Below are 15,602 nucleotides of genomic sequence, written 5' to 3'. Positions count from 1 at the left end.
ACTGAATTCTAATAAATCATAGATAGACGGTTTTCAGTAACAGCATATCAAAATTGATTGGTATTTCTTTTGCTTGTTTTAAATTACAACATACCCTTTCGCCTTCATTATTTTGAATTACACAAAGGAGAGAAAAAATACAAGTGCTTTGAATTGCAGTTTTACACATATAACTGGATGGATGGGCAAGTAACAGCACTCTTTCTCAATTCAATACATAGCAAAATGTAAACTAAAATTAATTAGATACAAATTTGTTCTTCAACAATGGGCTGCTGATTACAGATAAGGGCGACCGTTTATTCACACTCAGAAGGGAAATCTGAAAACAAAAATCAAATTCTATTACTGCTATCACTATTACACCAAATTCATAAAAACTAACTAAAGGTTCTTAACTGCCCCCTAATTAATCTGCTTTAATGTTTCAAAAATAAATAAATAAATACATAATAATAATAAAAAAAGAATCAAAATGACCTTTGGAATTCCCCCTCCCCCATTAATGGAGAAGTTGTGCTACCCATCATTGTAAATCACTAAACCACTTGTTTTGACTTCATATCTGCTCCCTCTGCTGATACCACAGATCCCAGCATTAGTCAAAGGTATCAAAGTGGAAACCTCTCCTGCTTGGAGTTAAAGAATTAAAAGCTGCTAACCAATTCCTACCAGTCATAGGACATTAGTGCCCAACTGTATCAACCTTCCATTGAAAATGACCTTCCCATTTCACAGCCAGAGTGAACTTATGGAAATATGCTGTTTTAAAATGCTTGAATATTAACGCTTTTTACTCATGGGTTTTCAAACGACATCACTGGGATGCCTAGGCCAATGGTCTTTGTAAAACAGCTAAGGAAAAAAAAAAAGTCATGAAAGGAGACTTTTCTTCTCAAGTTCTCTGCCTTTAAACTAGTGGCAGTGAGAATAACTTGCACTATGTCATCCATCTCTTGTGATTTCTAAGATCTGCTTGGTTAGAGCATGCATTTCAAGTGGAAACAATCAAATCCTCATTCCTCAGAATCAGTAAGAGTATCATTGTGAAGCTCAGTGGGATAGAAATGAAACAAAAATGTAGGGGGAAAAAGAAAAAAGCCCTTTGTTTCTACTTAAATTAATTGGAGGAAAATAAAAAGAATAATTGAGTACAACTCCAGTGGGATACAAATAATGAGATGTTTATCAGAATGGACACCACAGAGTGAAGCGACAACTGCCTAACATTCCTCCTAACAATTCTCAGTGGCGGTGCACAAAAAGGCACTTCATGGGTTCGCTTCCCACAAGTCTTTTTTGGCATTACCGTCTCTAAATTCTCTACTGCATGACTGCATCTCACTGAAGATGACATGATCCTCAGGTGCCCAGTTTTGGTTAGGTGACCCTGTGTTTCTGTGGCACACTTTTTTAGTTACAACAAACCTTCCCAGCATGAAACAGAGAAAAATTGAGATGATGACTTAAAGGAAAAATCATCCTTCCTTTTCACATATTCTGCTTATTGAATTATTTTCAAAAAGAACCAAATGTTCTTTGTAATATTTCTATCACCAAAAGATCAAAATAAGAATACTGAGTGATACAAACACGCTCTGCCAGTACTGTAGATGAAAGGTTACAAGAAGCTCTTTGTTATGAGATATCCATCTCATTTGGCTGGCTGTGCAAAAGAAAAAAGAAGAAAGAAGAGAGAAAAAAAAACATTTGATTTTTAAGGAAAAGTAGCCAAGCAAAAACACAAAGTTTAAAATCACTGATCCTGCAATAAAGTTCCGGTAGGATAACATAATTATACCTATATGAGGAGACCAGCCAGTATAATCTGAATATTTCAGTACTGTATTCAGCCATCAAGTCTACTTTATCTGCTCCTGCTGGGGTACACTGAGAAGAGTCTACAAATACAGTGATAGTGCAGGTACCGAACTGTGCGTCATATAGAAATGATTGGCGGCAGAACAGAAGAACAAGCTTTCTGTACAGTCAGACTGTAGTCCCAGGAAGGAAATTAAGAACAATGCTTATTCTCACCAACTCCACAAAATGAAGACTACTAAAACTATTGGGTAGGGTAACAGCTGTGCCAAACATCTGTTCAGCAGTTTCATTCACTAGCGCTGTCAGCATTTCACCTCTCTGTGCAATCTACAATCCACTTATTAAGAACCTAATTACCCATAGATTGTGTGGGTGATGTGCTAGTGAGAGAAAAAAGCTGAAATGTCTCCTTACTTTATTCTTTTTTTAAAAACAAAAGCACTAACTCAATCCCTTCAATTTCTAGTGGACCAGGAAAGTGCACATATTTTAAAATAAAGAGATGCATATAAACCATCTAGATTTCCAATTATTATGTTACCGATTTCTCTTCATTACCACTTGAGCAACATAAGGAAGTCACAGTGCAGGAAGCAGTACAAAGATTCTGTTGGTAAATACACACCAGGAAGAACCTCCCTGAATCCTCACAGCAGTGGAATATCTGGGATGTCTTCCCACATCCATTAGATTGCAGCATCACAAATCTTAACTACAAGGTTTCAAGCCCTTTTGAAGGTCTCTGTGTAGAATCACAGCATAAACACTACCTAGCAGGATTTTCTATCTGGTTTTCAGTTGCCTTTCTACAAGGGGCAAGGTTCTCCCTAGACTCATTGCCAGCATCTGAAACACCTTATAGTACCTAAACTGAGACAAGATGCCCATACTTTCACAAATGAATCCTGGTTTGTGTCTGATCCTGCACACTGGAAAGCAACTTGCAGTTTTCTCTTCATTCCAGTGCCACAACATCAAAAACCTATAGACAAAAGTAATTTATCTGTTTAAGAAGCATAACGGCACCAAGTCAAGTGTACACAACATCACTACCTAGGATATCAAGCTCTCATTTCCACTACATCTCTACTCCTACCATAGACAAGACTGACAGCATTTCATAAAGAAATAAATAAATAAATAGGAAGCTACTCATGACAGCAGCTCATAGGCTTCATACTTTTTATATCATATCTTCATCTGGTTCCAGTGATTCTACTGGAAGTCTTCACTGATCTTCAGCATTTCAGATTTTTGGCTCCTAAAATATACTGAACAAGCTATGAGAAGTAGAAGTCTCCTTCTGCTGTTTCCTAAGTACATTCCAGTCCTTAACTAATTTTCACTTTTTATTTCCCTCTTTTGTTCCCAAAGAGGCATGAGTCAACTGAGATCATACAACCCACAAGATGTAGTTGATGTGAATACTTGTGTATGGCACAGGTGTATTGTGTTAAATGCCTAGCATTCAAGAAAACAGAAGCAGAATCCGTTACAATACAGCTTGGTCCAGTAACGCTGCTAAAACAGTGAACTGTTTCAATGGAGTTTCTGCCCTATTGCTCTATGCAATAAACTTACACCACAGGCAATCATTAGAGACAGAGCTTGGTACTACTCACCTGTTTGAGGGTCAGCATACATTACAGTGCTCGCTCAGTCCTTACTTTACAGGATTAAATCCGGACAGCCCACCACTTATAATCTGATTACAGAGCTTCCATAAAAATGAATTCTGTTGCAATTCCAGAGAGACTCTATTGGGCAGAACTGTTTCTATACATGGAATAGAATAATTCAATAGAATAATTGTAGTGTGCTGAACTCCTGCATCATTATTTCTTTTCCAGCTTTCCTTTAGATCACTGGTGCAAACCAACAAAGGAGCAACAAACATGCTAACAAAATAAAAATTATCTATGATTTTACTCTTCAAACTGCTGCTTACCTACCACACATCTTTTCCCACATCTCAAATTACTGTCAAATAAACTGCCTAAGTTATCTTCTAGCAAAATACTTGCTAAAAGAACATTAAAATGTTCCAAACCCAAAAGACCTTCTGGCTTCATTGCTACATAGTTCAAATGATATTCAGTGGAAATAAAATTTTCACTTTCGGGGGGTTTTTTGTACCTTCTAAGGAGGAGCACAAAAAACAATTAAAGGCAGAAATGCACTGTTTGCTTCTATCTGGGTACTCACTGGGTTTCCCTTCATAGCTGGGAAGCACCATTTAGTTAATGAAGAATAACAGTTCAGTTACCAGAGTACTGATCCTGAAATAAGGTGAGCCAGAGGATACACCACCTTTGGTGGCAGGACCATCTTGAGCAATACAGCCCTCAGTCCCATAAGAGCTATAAGTACAGCGTCCACCACATGACCACAGGTTATTCTGAAGCTCATATTATACAAAACGACACACTAGAAGAATACTTCTGTCTAAACGCTCTCGTTTTTGAAGAGGAAAAGCAGTTTTATTTTACACCTTCGGTATGAAGCAGACAGCAGTGGTTAATAATGACGATCAGCCCCAGGTGTCAATGCACATCCCTCCCACAACCTCAGCCCTGCACTCGCTGAATTCAGCGCCAACACAACAATGGTTGTGGCAATAGGATATCAGGAGATGCCCTTAGCACCCCCGAGCTGCTCCTGATACTTCCGCTTGAAACCCTGCCCCAAAGCGGCTTCTGGATGCCCGGGAGCGATGTATTCGAGCAGCGAGGTGCGCTCACACCGAGGGAGGCGTGCAACCCCCCTGCTGTCCGCGCGCTTCGCCTTTCCGGCACTCAGCACACCACCATTTTTCCTTAAACAAAGCTGAAGAAAACCCGAACTTGGGCGGCAATAAAGACGAACGGGGAACTTCCCGAGGCGGGGAGGGCACCGGGGTCGAGCCCAGAGCCAGCTGCCAGGGCCGGGGCGCTGCGGGCGGTGGCAGCGCGCAAACTATTCCGGAGCCGAAGCAAACAAAAGAGGGTGTAGCAGCAGCTGCACGGGAGCGGCAGCCCCAGCGTGTCGCCGGCTCCGTGCGGGAGGAACAAAGTCTATTTCGGGGAGAGAGGGAGAAAAAAAAAATAAAAACAAATCCCCCCCCGTGTGCCTGTCCTCCCCTGCCCGCTTGACCCCCCGCCGCCCAGGTCTCCGGGAGTGCCTCCCAGCCCCGGAGTGCCTCCAAACCCCCCAGCGCCGGAGCTCGGCCGGGAGCCCTCTCTCTGCAAAGGCACTGCAAGTTCGGGGGCGCGGAGCTCCCTTCACATCCCCCAGCGCTTACCTGCGGGGAGGAGCCGGGCGTCCGCCGCTCTCACGGCGGGGAGCGCTGCGGAGCTGCGCGGCGCGGGGAGGAGAACATGGGGCAGCTCCGGTGAAGCGGCGTGTGGATCGGGCTTAGGCGGCGGCTCCCCTCGTCCGTCCCCATCCGCGAGGAGGCTCGGGCGGAGGCGGGCGGGCGGCGGGGCGGTCACTGCCGCCCGGAGAAGGACGCCCGCCGACCGGGGGCTACGCGCCCCCCCGCCACCGCCGCCGCGCGGACAGCCGCAGGCGGCCGCCCGCTGCTCGCCCCGCGGCGACGGGCGGGTGCCATAGCAGCGGGGCCGGGGGCAGGGGGCGTGGGCGGGCGGCGGCCACGAGAAACTTTGCCGGCCCCGCGGAGGGGTGCACGGCCGCCCTTCGCCGGTCCCCGCCGCAAAGTTTCACTCCCAAAACCGCCGGCTGCGGATCCAACTCCTCGGGGACGGCTCCTCCATCTCCCGCCGCTCCTCACGGGACAAGGAAGAGGGAGAAAAGGACAGGCAGCACGCGGTGGGACGGCGGTGGGACTGACTCAGAACTTTCCCTTCTCCCCTCGGAAGCTCGGCGTCGCCGACCCCAAGACCCTCCTCCCAGCGCCGCTCTGCCGCCCGCCTCGGCGGGCGCGAGCTTTGTAGGGCGTCCGGTTCCGCCCCGGCGGGCTGCGGGGCCGCGGCCGCGAGGGAGGAGCAGCTGGGCGGGGGCTCGAAAGTCGGGGCCGAGAGGTTCGCCGTGCTCGGGTGGGAGCGGGGTGAGTGCTGGGTGATTCAGCGGGGTGGGTTTTTCTTCAGAGCTCAGGGACGAGAGCACTTCCGTGATTCAGCTCTTTTCTTTTTATTCCTTATTTATTTATTTATTCCTGCTCATGTTGGGGGTTTTGTGTTTGTCCGCCCACTCCTGGTGTCCATCCCGGGACAATTTGGCTACCGGTTGCTCGCACCGCCCGGTCAAGCGAAGTACGGCCAGCGGATGGGATTGGCGAGGGGAAGGCTCCTACTTGAACGGGATTTTACCCAGCGTGAACGTCGGGTGTAGCTCGTGGGGAAAGAAAAGAAAAAAAACAGCAAACCTGCACCTGCTGTCGCTGGTTTGCTTTGATTTTCGAAAATTGACTAGACCTCAAAGCTGCTGTTGCTTTTCATACCATTGTTCTACTCAGTGCTTCTCCTTTAGGAGAAGACAAAGATGTTGAACTCAGAATCTGCATATCTGAATGTACCTGAGGCTTAAATGGGCAGTGATCTGTCCACCATGCTGTAGGACCTCACACCTTGGGTGCAGAGAGAGTGGTGGCTTCTCAGAGTTCACATGACAACTGCACCCCTGCTTGATGGCTACATCAAAGACAGCCCCAGCTCTCACCCAACCCTAGCAGGGAGACATCCAGCTCAGGACTAGCAAAGGGCAGAGAAACATTCAGCAGAAGTTGGAAGTATCACATTTCCAGCTTCAGCATCTTTTGATTCGAGAAGGAAAGAACAGCTTACAAGTATCAGGTTTCTGCTTGTTTGCTCAGACCTGTACTTTGGCTTGCCCGTCACAGAGCACATTGCATTTGATGCCAGCAAGGGAAGGGACAGGCTGCAGACAGGGGTATACTCAGGTTCTCTGACTCCACTGCACACTCCTGGGGGTAAGGGAGAGGATGATGCTTGTGCACACCAGATCTCCTTTTCAAGAGTCAGTATCTCTGCATATATTTGGATTTATATATATAGTTTTTTTCCCTCTAGAATTCATGGGAAATGTCACAATGGTAAATGTGTGGAAACTTTACTCTCCTATGCTATGAATAGATCATGACATCTGGACTAAGGTCTTGAAGTGAGCCAGCATCAGCTCCACAACAGTCTCCTGGGAAGGCTGAGGCTGGTAATGCTGCAAAGAAACATCTTCTCAGTTCTTACTCTTATGTTTCTGTCAGATCTCTCTTTTTTATTTTTATTTTATTTTATTTTATTTTATTTTATTTTTTTTCCCAGTCCCAGACAAAGTACGGCATTGCCACATCCTCTCCATTCATATTTTCATGCCACAAAATGCTCCTCAGGTTCTTTGAAAGTGTTTAGGTGATTTACATTCTCAAACAGCCCCTCTTCACAAAAAGTAAAAATTTACAGGAGTTCAGAGGCAGCATGGCTGTGAGGACAGAGCAATGGGCTGGGGGATAGGTGTCAGCAATGCTATAAGGTGAAGAGCATCTCTGTGTTAGATAGAGATGGGTTAGACCCTTGTGTGGTACATGCACAAAGTCCATGCTCCCACTTAACCACAAAGTCATTTTTCTACACTACCCATAGGTTATATGTATGAAAATAAGATAGTTGTGTTTTTAAAATGTGTGCAGCGTGTTTTGTGGGAGCTTGCCGTGGATGATGGCACAGCAAGATCTGCCCATCCCAGTGTCTGGGAGACATTTGACTTGCATGGCTGTGCTTCTTATTTGGTATGTTTCAGATTTTGCCTATTCCTTTTTCTATGTGCAGCAGTTTGATATGATCTGAAGACCATTGAGTTAAGGGATTTACTCCCATTCTGCAATGGGAAAGGAAGAAGAGAATAAGGCCGCAGGCTCTTCAAATCTCAGTCATCTGCAAATCTCTGGAGTAAGCTAATGTCAAAACCAATATTCCAGGCTTTAAAAGTCAACACGGATATTGCTCATCCCAGTAAAACAAACACGTTAATGCATTAATTATGACGGTGGTTGCTTCTGAGATTATAGCGAGAATCAGTAATTAACCACATGAGTGAGATCCTCCCTTTTAATTCACTTAAAGGCATGGAGTACTTTTGTTTGAAAATTGGTGTGTTAGCAGCATTATTCTAGTTTCCCTTCCAACCTGCATCTTTCAGCTCATCAGATGAAGTCATTCATTTGCTGCCATAAACAAGGCAGTGGGTGGGTTAAACAGTGATCAGGTCTTCTGTAAATTGAATACATTGGAGGAGAAGGAAGATACCTACAGGATGTTTTTCAAAGGTCCAGTCTCACTTCTACTGGAATTTGGTTAGAATTTGGGTCACTGAACTGTCTTATGCTTTAGGGTGATAAATGTGAATCCATGAGTTAAGATTGTGAATATAATTGAAGGTTGAGCAGTGAAGAGCTGTAGTCAAATCTGGACCACTACTGAAAGAACAAACCTAATTGTTTTTTGCCAAGACTTAGTGTAAATAATACTGTGAATCAGTTACCTTACATAGCTTACTTTCCACTTAATATTAAACTCAGATATTTCTCCAAAGCTTTTATTCTTTACTTCTAATTAAGACATGGAGAAAATCTACTGTCTATCATTTATTCATACCCAATTTTTTTTCAGCGTTATCAGTACAAATTCATTCTTCATAAGATATCAAGGATTCTGTGGTGATAATAAATGTTAGTTCGTAGCTGATAATCACAGGACTTCAAAATATGTCTAGATCTCTGGCCAACAGCTGGTTTTAGTCTCTAAAAATACACAAAGATCTTTAAAATGTGGACAAGACCTGAATAGTGCCTTAGTGTTAAATCACAAGCCTACAATTTATAATTAGATTATATGAGCTGTTAAGCAAAATTCAGTCATAAAAAACTGAATGCCAGCATTTTCCAGAAGGAAGTGGAATTAACAGAGTAGATACTTCTATAACATACACACCCAAAGAGATCTTGCATGTTTCACTTCATCGCAGCTGTACTCATTCCTGATTAATAAGATCAATCCCTTTTGCTGAATAAAATAGGAAAAAAAATGCAGAATGTTTTGTTATGCAAAGACCTATTTAAGTAATTCTTGGTATTATATTGAAGCATATGCTTAGGTGAAGTGCATCATGTTGTGTACATAGAAACCTGCACCCATATTTGTCCAGAGCATTCTTTCCTGTTGCATTTGCATCATTTGCTACTTCACATCCCTATTTACATATTTACCAGTCAGGTCAGGTGGCCACGTAATCACAATAACAGACACACTTGTAATCTGCAGTAAATACTGTACCCTGTGGTATTACCATGTGGACTCAAGCCCTGATCCACTGTCCATCACTCAAGAGACTTCATTGGCGTAAACACATTTTCCACTGGATCTTCACTTGCACAGGAATTTAAAACAAACTTATAGTATTCAAATTTGAGTGATATACGTGCTTGGCATTAACAAGAGGCAGCATGTCTTACAGGTATTGAATGTCCTAAACCACCACAGTTGTTTGAACCATGAAACACAAAGTCATTTTTGGGAACTTCTACTTTTGCTCAGGTGAGTAAATGATGAAACTTGTGTTTCAACGACATTAATGTTATACTGGAACATGCAGACATAAAAAACACAGTATTTTTAAACAGCACAATAACTTCTAAAAGGTTAAAAACATTAACAATATGCTGGTAAAAGGCATAGTATCTTACGATGGGACTGGAGTCAAGAACTTCTGCTCTTCTGGACTTTCTATGTGGCCATGGAGATGCCACTTGATCTCCCTATAGGGAGGACTTAAGTACATCTAGAGATTTCTTGAACTAATGTTCTTGTCTTATCAATGCTTATAAATATCTAAAGGGCAGGTATCATAAGGATAGAACCGGCAACAAAGGGCAATGAACACAAGCTGGAACACTGAAAGTTCTCTCTGGAAATAAGGAAGAACTTCTTTACTTTGAAGGCAACAGAGCACTAGAACCAGTTGCCCAGAGAGGCTGGGGAGTCTTCTTGTTTTCAAAACCCACCTGGACACTTTCTTGTGTAACTTACTGTAGGGAAACTGCTTTACCAGAGGGATTGGACTCAATGATCTTCAGAGGTCCTTCCCAACCTCTACAGTTCTATGATTCTATAACTTTCTTTTGAACTGAGACAATTATTACTAAAGAGGAATCTTTTAGGTCTTTTCCAACCTTAGTGATTCTATGATTCTATGAGTGGTTCCTCATAGGCTGTTGGTTTAATTTGTGACAGTGTTACTACTTCCTACTCCCTGTCTCTTCAAGCAGAAATCACCCTCAAAGGTCTATAAGCAATGTCTTAGTGTCCTTTCCTAATCCCATGCTGTACTAGCAGCTCAGCTTCTGGGCCTTGATGCCAGCATCCATCATCCAGCTGCTAAGATGTTTAACAGGAAACAAATATTTTTGTTGTGATTACTTAACTTGAGCACTAAATTGAACTCATCATTAAGTATCAGTAAAGCTACTTTGTTGGTCTCCCTAGAGCAACAGTGTGAGAGTTCTTTCTATATTGACAAGAAAAATCTTAGGAGTGCCTGGGCTGCTGCATCTCTAGCTGATGAATGCAGCTCCCAGTGTTCATCTGTCATATGCTGTCTTTACCCTGCTAGAAGCTCTCTATGGCAGATAGCATCTTTTTGGTTTGCATCTGTGCAACCCTGAATACAATCAAGTCTTGTTCAGCAGAAATGTTGTGTAAATATTTGTCAATAGCAACATGAAGCCAAGAAACACAGGACCAAGTAAATGTTGGAATTAAAAATAGGATTTTGGCATTTATCACTATTTATGTTAACAATAATTAAATAGCATGGAATATTAGGTAATATATTAATTACTGGCTTGATCTTTACCTTGAACAAATTCTGAAGGCAGTGAGAATGCAGATAGAAATGTCTATTTCCAAATGATTGGCAGGTGGTCAACAGTGCTTAATAGTGCTGATTTAATTTCATCCTTTTATGCTTTCATTTGATCTAACATTTTTGAAAAGAATTCACAGACAGGATTTAACACTCAACTTTCCAAGTATGATGAAAATGTGCACATGTTAAAAAAATTAATCTTTGAAAATCATATGTTGGTATGTAGATAGGAAGCCATATTTTTCTCTCTGTGAAGAATCAAGAGTATTTGTGGCATTTCATTAGAAAAGAAAAAATATTATTATTATTACAAAAAATATTTCATAAAGAATGTGCTGGAATAGTTGTTTGCAGTTGAAGTATGAAAACAGTGGTTGATTTTAATGGGTTTTAATATGTCATGAAGTGATCTAAGAAATCAGATTTTATTAAATGTTTTCCACTGGTATAATGAAATATTATTATGCCTTTTTTTGATATGTCTGTCTGAACAGAAATGTTGTTAAGAATACCTGCATATACTGGAATATGTAATATTGGTAACTATTGGTAATATTGGTAACCATATGTAATATCAGTAACTAATAAAAAACACTGATATCCTCATCTAAGAAGAGAAATGTTATTTATTATGCTCGGGTAGATGAAAAAACTCTGAACAGTACACTGGATAAAGAAAGTGAAATGCATATGAATTGAAATTCATTTTTAATGTGTGGGATAGTGAGAAAAAAAGGCTTCCAGATGTTTTGTTTTCAATTTCTTAGTTATCAATGCACTTTGTGAGCTTTGTCCTGTGTCTGAGACACTCTCTTGTGCTGAAATCTTTAAACTGCAGTACCATCTTGAAAAGCAAATATAAAGCAATGTGTAAGCTTTTGTATCCACTATGGCTGGAGCCCTCAATAAATAATATATTAGTGAAATATTTTTGTATAATGAGCTAAAATATAGAAAACGTATTCTTTTCTCAGATCACTGAATTGTTTGCAGCAAACACTTGGTCTACTCTGCATTTTAGGTTTCCTGATACTTAACTAGGAATCAAAATACACAGCTCTTCTGTTTGGGCTGCTTCAAGATAAGTAAGCAGGATGTTGTTACCACAGGTAGCATGTTTCCTTGTTTGCAGAAGGGCTTTTCTCTGCTTATTAAATACCAACAGTAGTGCCAGAAAAAGAGAAATGCCATCTTTTCATCATATACTTCCAGTAGGAGAACAAAAAGCCACACAGTGCAGGATTAAACATGAAATTTTGCAGTAAGTTTCTTGTGCAAATGCTGCCATGAGCAGCAGTCGTACTGTCTCCCTACAGAATTCCACTGTGGTTTTATAGGAAATCAGGAGCAAGTGAAAGGGTAATGTATAGGGGAAAGTATTGTTGTTCTTCTGAACAAAAATATAAATTATAAAAAATATATCACTTTTTTCACAATTTTTAAAGGTACTATTGAAGTGTTTTGCATTTGATGGATCATAATTATCTGTAATCATTTTCACCGTAGTGATAGACAGTAAATTGGGCCTTCATCCTATTTTACATCATCTTAAATTCTTCTCACCTCTCTTGTGGGACAAAGCCATGAGCCATTGAGAAAACTGAAGAGATGCTTCTCATTGGAATGTTTGTACCACTGTTGAGCTGTATTATTAAGGGAAGTCTCAATTAAAGCCCTTTAGAAGAGCATGACCATATGTGCATGCTCTTCAAAAACATGAATTTTGGCAGGGGGGTTGGACTCGATGATCTCAAGAGATCCCTTCCAACCCCTACAATTCTGTGATTCTGTGAATTTTATGAAGTGAGAAGTGCCTCAAAGAAAGTGCACCTCTTTGTAGTCATTAGCTCTGTAATCACATGCCTTTACTGCCCATCCTTGATTAAAGAGCTAAATCTTCACACTTACAATATAGGAAATAATTCAGAAAAATATTCATGTTCCAGGAAAAAATAAATTGCTAAAATAACTTCAGCATAGAAAACCAGAACAAAATCATCTTAATAAATTCCCATTATGCATAGAGATTGTCAAGATAGATTTTCAGGATAGTAGCACAATAATAGCACCGGAACCTGTTCAAGAGAGAAGAGTATGTTTGCATTTCATCTTGAGGGACTCCCTGTGTAATGAGATTGTGTGAGCTCTCTGGATAACTGAGTTCTACTGAGAAACCAGAGGAAGTTAGTTTTTATTCAAACAGCTAAAGAAGGTGCTGAAAATCTTAAAGGTCAGGTCGAAACATATAGTAAAATGACAGCCATAATATCCAGACCTTATGAGGAATAGATAGATGGTGAATGGTTGTTCTCTTAATTTTCATGCCTACTTCTGAAAGGCAAATGATGAACAACTCAGCAACAAAGACAACAAAATGTGAAAAATTAAAGCAGAATAATTGATGACATCAGGAAATTTAGACATAATATGAGAATTGTGATGAAAATAGAATTTATGCCTAATCCAGCATTTTGAATCTGCTATTTTTGCTGATTTCTCAAGGACTTAATGTCATTTACATTTTGATTAAAACTAATACAATAGGGTAAAACTAATTGTAAGTACAGTTGAACTAATAGAATTATCACATTTATATTTAAATTAATAGCAATATTCTCTTTAATTCCAGTGCCCCCAATGTTTGTTATACTGAAAGATGGCTTGAGCCTTCTCAAGAAGCAGCATTCTGTTATTGTACAGTAAAACATTTTGAGGCACATTTAATGTTAAGTGAATAATACAACTGGAAAACCCATGGACACTATTCTTAGCATACTGCTAAGCTGACTCAGCAAAGATTATGTGATCTTAGTGCTATCAAAATAACATTGGACCCTTTATTTTCATTTGAGTTTTACGAAAATTTTAACACTACATAACAATTACAGTCGTGTAGTCTTGAGAATTCGGTTCAGTTTGGAAACGAGTTGCTCAGCTGTCTGTCCTCAGGAGGTGCAATGAACCACTGGACCCTAAATGAAGGAGGACAGAGTGACTTTGTGCCTTCCTTATCTGGATCTAAATGAGAGAAATTTCTGTACTCTATCACGGCCCATCATCATACACATGATGCTGTAACTTACTTTTTCCGGCTTCCTAGAATATATATATATTTTTTTTTTCCTCTGTTAGGCCTCTTGTACTTATAAATAGTGGATTTTTAATACAAACATATTTATATACATTGATTATAATTACTGCTTGAAAAAAGAATGTGTTACATTCAGTTTTGCCTCCTTCCACAACAATCTTATAGTGCTTAAGGATTTAAGTTTTCCTACAGAAAATAAGACATACTGGGAGACGTGTTATTTTTAGAGGGTTGTATACGAAAGCAAATCAAACGGAAACATATAACATAGCAGGAGAAGAAAAAAAAAAGAAAACAAAAAAACCATAAAACCTAAATGGAAAGAAGCCCTCACAAGTTTTACCTCCTTTAAAAGCACATTCTTCTGCCTATCATTTTTGTAGTCATGACTGTGAAGCTCATAAACAACACCTTCATTTCTGAACCAGTAACTCAGAAAATAATAAATTCTCAGTATAACTTAAGTCAGGAAATTGATTTAGAAGAAACTGCTAAAGAAACTGAAGAAGTGTAAAAGGAAAACATTAGAGGCAGGGCAAACGTCTGTACAAAGGTGCCACTGAAAGTTTTTTTAAGAAATATGGTCTCTGTTTTGCTCAAATGATTGTACACACGTTAGGGGTGATTTAGATACATGTATGCAATCTGCTGCCAATTTCCAGTCAGATTAATGTCAAAAGGTGCTTAAGAAAGCATTATGGAGCAGTAACCATTCATTGATGTTTAAAAATTCCATTATTAATAATTATACAACAATCATATAAATCTACCATAAACCTCAAATTATCATCATTTTGTCTAAAATCTCATTTATGAGTGGGTTATAACTGAGTTGTTCTTTATGAATATTAGATTTGCTCAAATGGTAATTAACACAGAAGCCTGATAAAGAGGAGTTTTTTTTATCTATTATTTACATACATCTCCCAGGGTTTATTATAGCAAAATTATTTTCAGGGGAATTACTTTTGGAGAAGTATTGATATCTTCATTAAACTACTAAAGATGGAAAAGGATTGTGTCAAAGCACGTTAATCTGATGCTAGGAGAAAATTGCTCTCAAAAAAGAAAAGTTATTTTAAAGTTACTTTTAATCAAATTTCCCAACATACTTAAGTGGAAATAAATAATATGGAACAAAATGCTGTGCAGAATGAGCTTGACTACCTTAGCATATTGTTAATTGCTTCAGCGTGTCTGCAGAAGAGCTCACAGCAGGAGAGCTGTAGCCTCTGTTGATGTAGTTTGACAATATATAAATTCATTCCCTGTGTTGAAATGAAACATGAGGAACTTTGTCAGTATCTGTTTGTTTATTTTATCATCTTTTCAGAAAATATATTTTCTTCTTCACAGCTTAACCAAAGCTGGATAACATCTTCTTTGGGAGAGTTGTTTTGTTACAGTTATTTATACATGACCAGACGGTGTATTATGTACCTATTTGCATGTAAATTGACATAGACTTTAGTGTTAATTTAGTGCATTGGATAGCAGAGAGAGGAGGTGAATAGTACATGTTTTTATTTCATCTGTCATCAAAGGCCTTCATGTAAATACATGGGGGAATGGCACACACTTTCTGATATTTTTTCCACCCCAAGAAAACTACTGCTGTTAACCTTGGTTTCCCACTTACTTACATTTCTGTACAGCTAATTACTTTTTTTTTCTGCTTAGATTTCCTCTACAGTTTCCAATTGTCACAGCACTCCTGTTCCCACCAGTAGCTGTTACTTAGCCTGGTTGTACACTGTTAACCAGAACATAAGAGCCTTTATTTTTCATTCAGTCAGTAGATGCATTTTAGCTC

At 40.1% G+C, this 15,602-nt stretch overlaps 1 protein-coding gene across 2 annotated transcripts in view; it reads right to left on the bottom strand.

Moving 5' to 3' along the window:
• TMEM200A (transmembrane protein 200A) overlaps window positions 1-5,235 on the bottom strand; it is a 52,075-nt gene extending 46,840 nt beyond the window's left edge. The window contains exon 1 of one of the 2 annotated variants that reach the window (XM_072333667.1): window positions 5,105-5,235. The gene's annotated coding sequence lies outside the window, so the exon portion shown is untranslated. The remainder of the gene's footprint in view (window positions 1-5,104) is intronic. The other variant, XM_072333668.1, reaches the window with a different exon arrangement.
• Between the last annotated feature and the right edge of the window lie 10,367 nt (window positions 5,236-15,602).

The sequence above is a fragment of the Excalfactoria chinensis genome, chromosome 3 (assembly GCF_039878825.1).
Source record: "Excalfactoria chinensis isolate bCotChi1 chromosome 3, bCotChi1.hap2, whole genome shotgun sequence".
Taxonomy (NCBI): domain Eukaryota; kingdom Metazoa; phylum Chordata; class Aves; order Galliformes; family Phasianidae; genus Excalfactoria; species Excalfactoria chinensis.
This window is presented reverse-complemented; position numbering and strand designations above follow the sequence as displayed.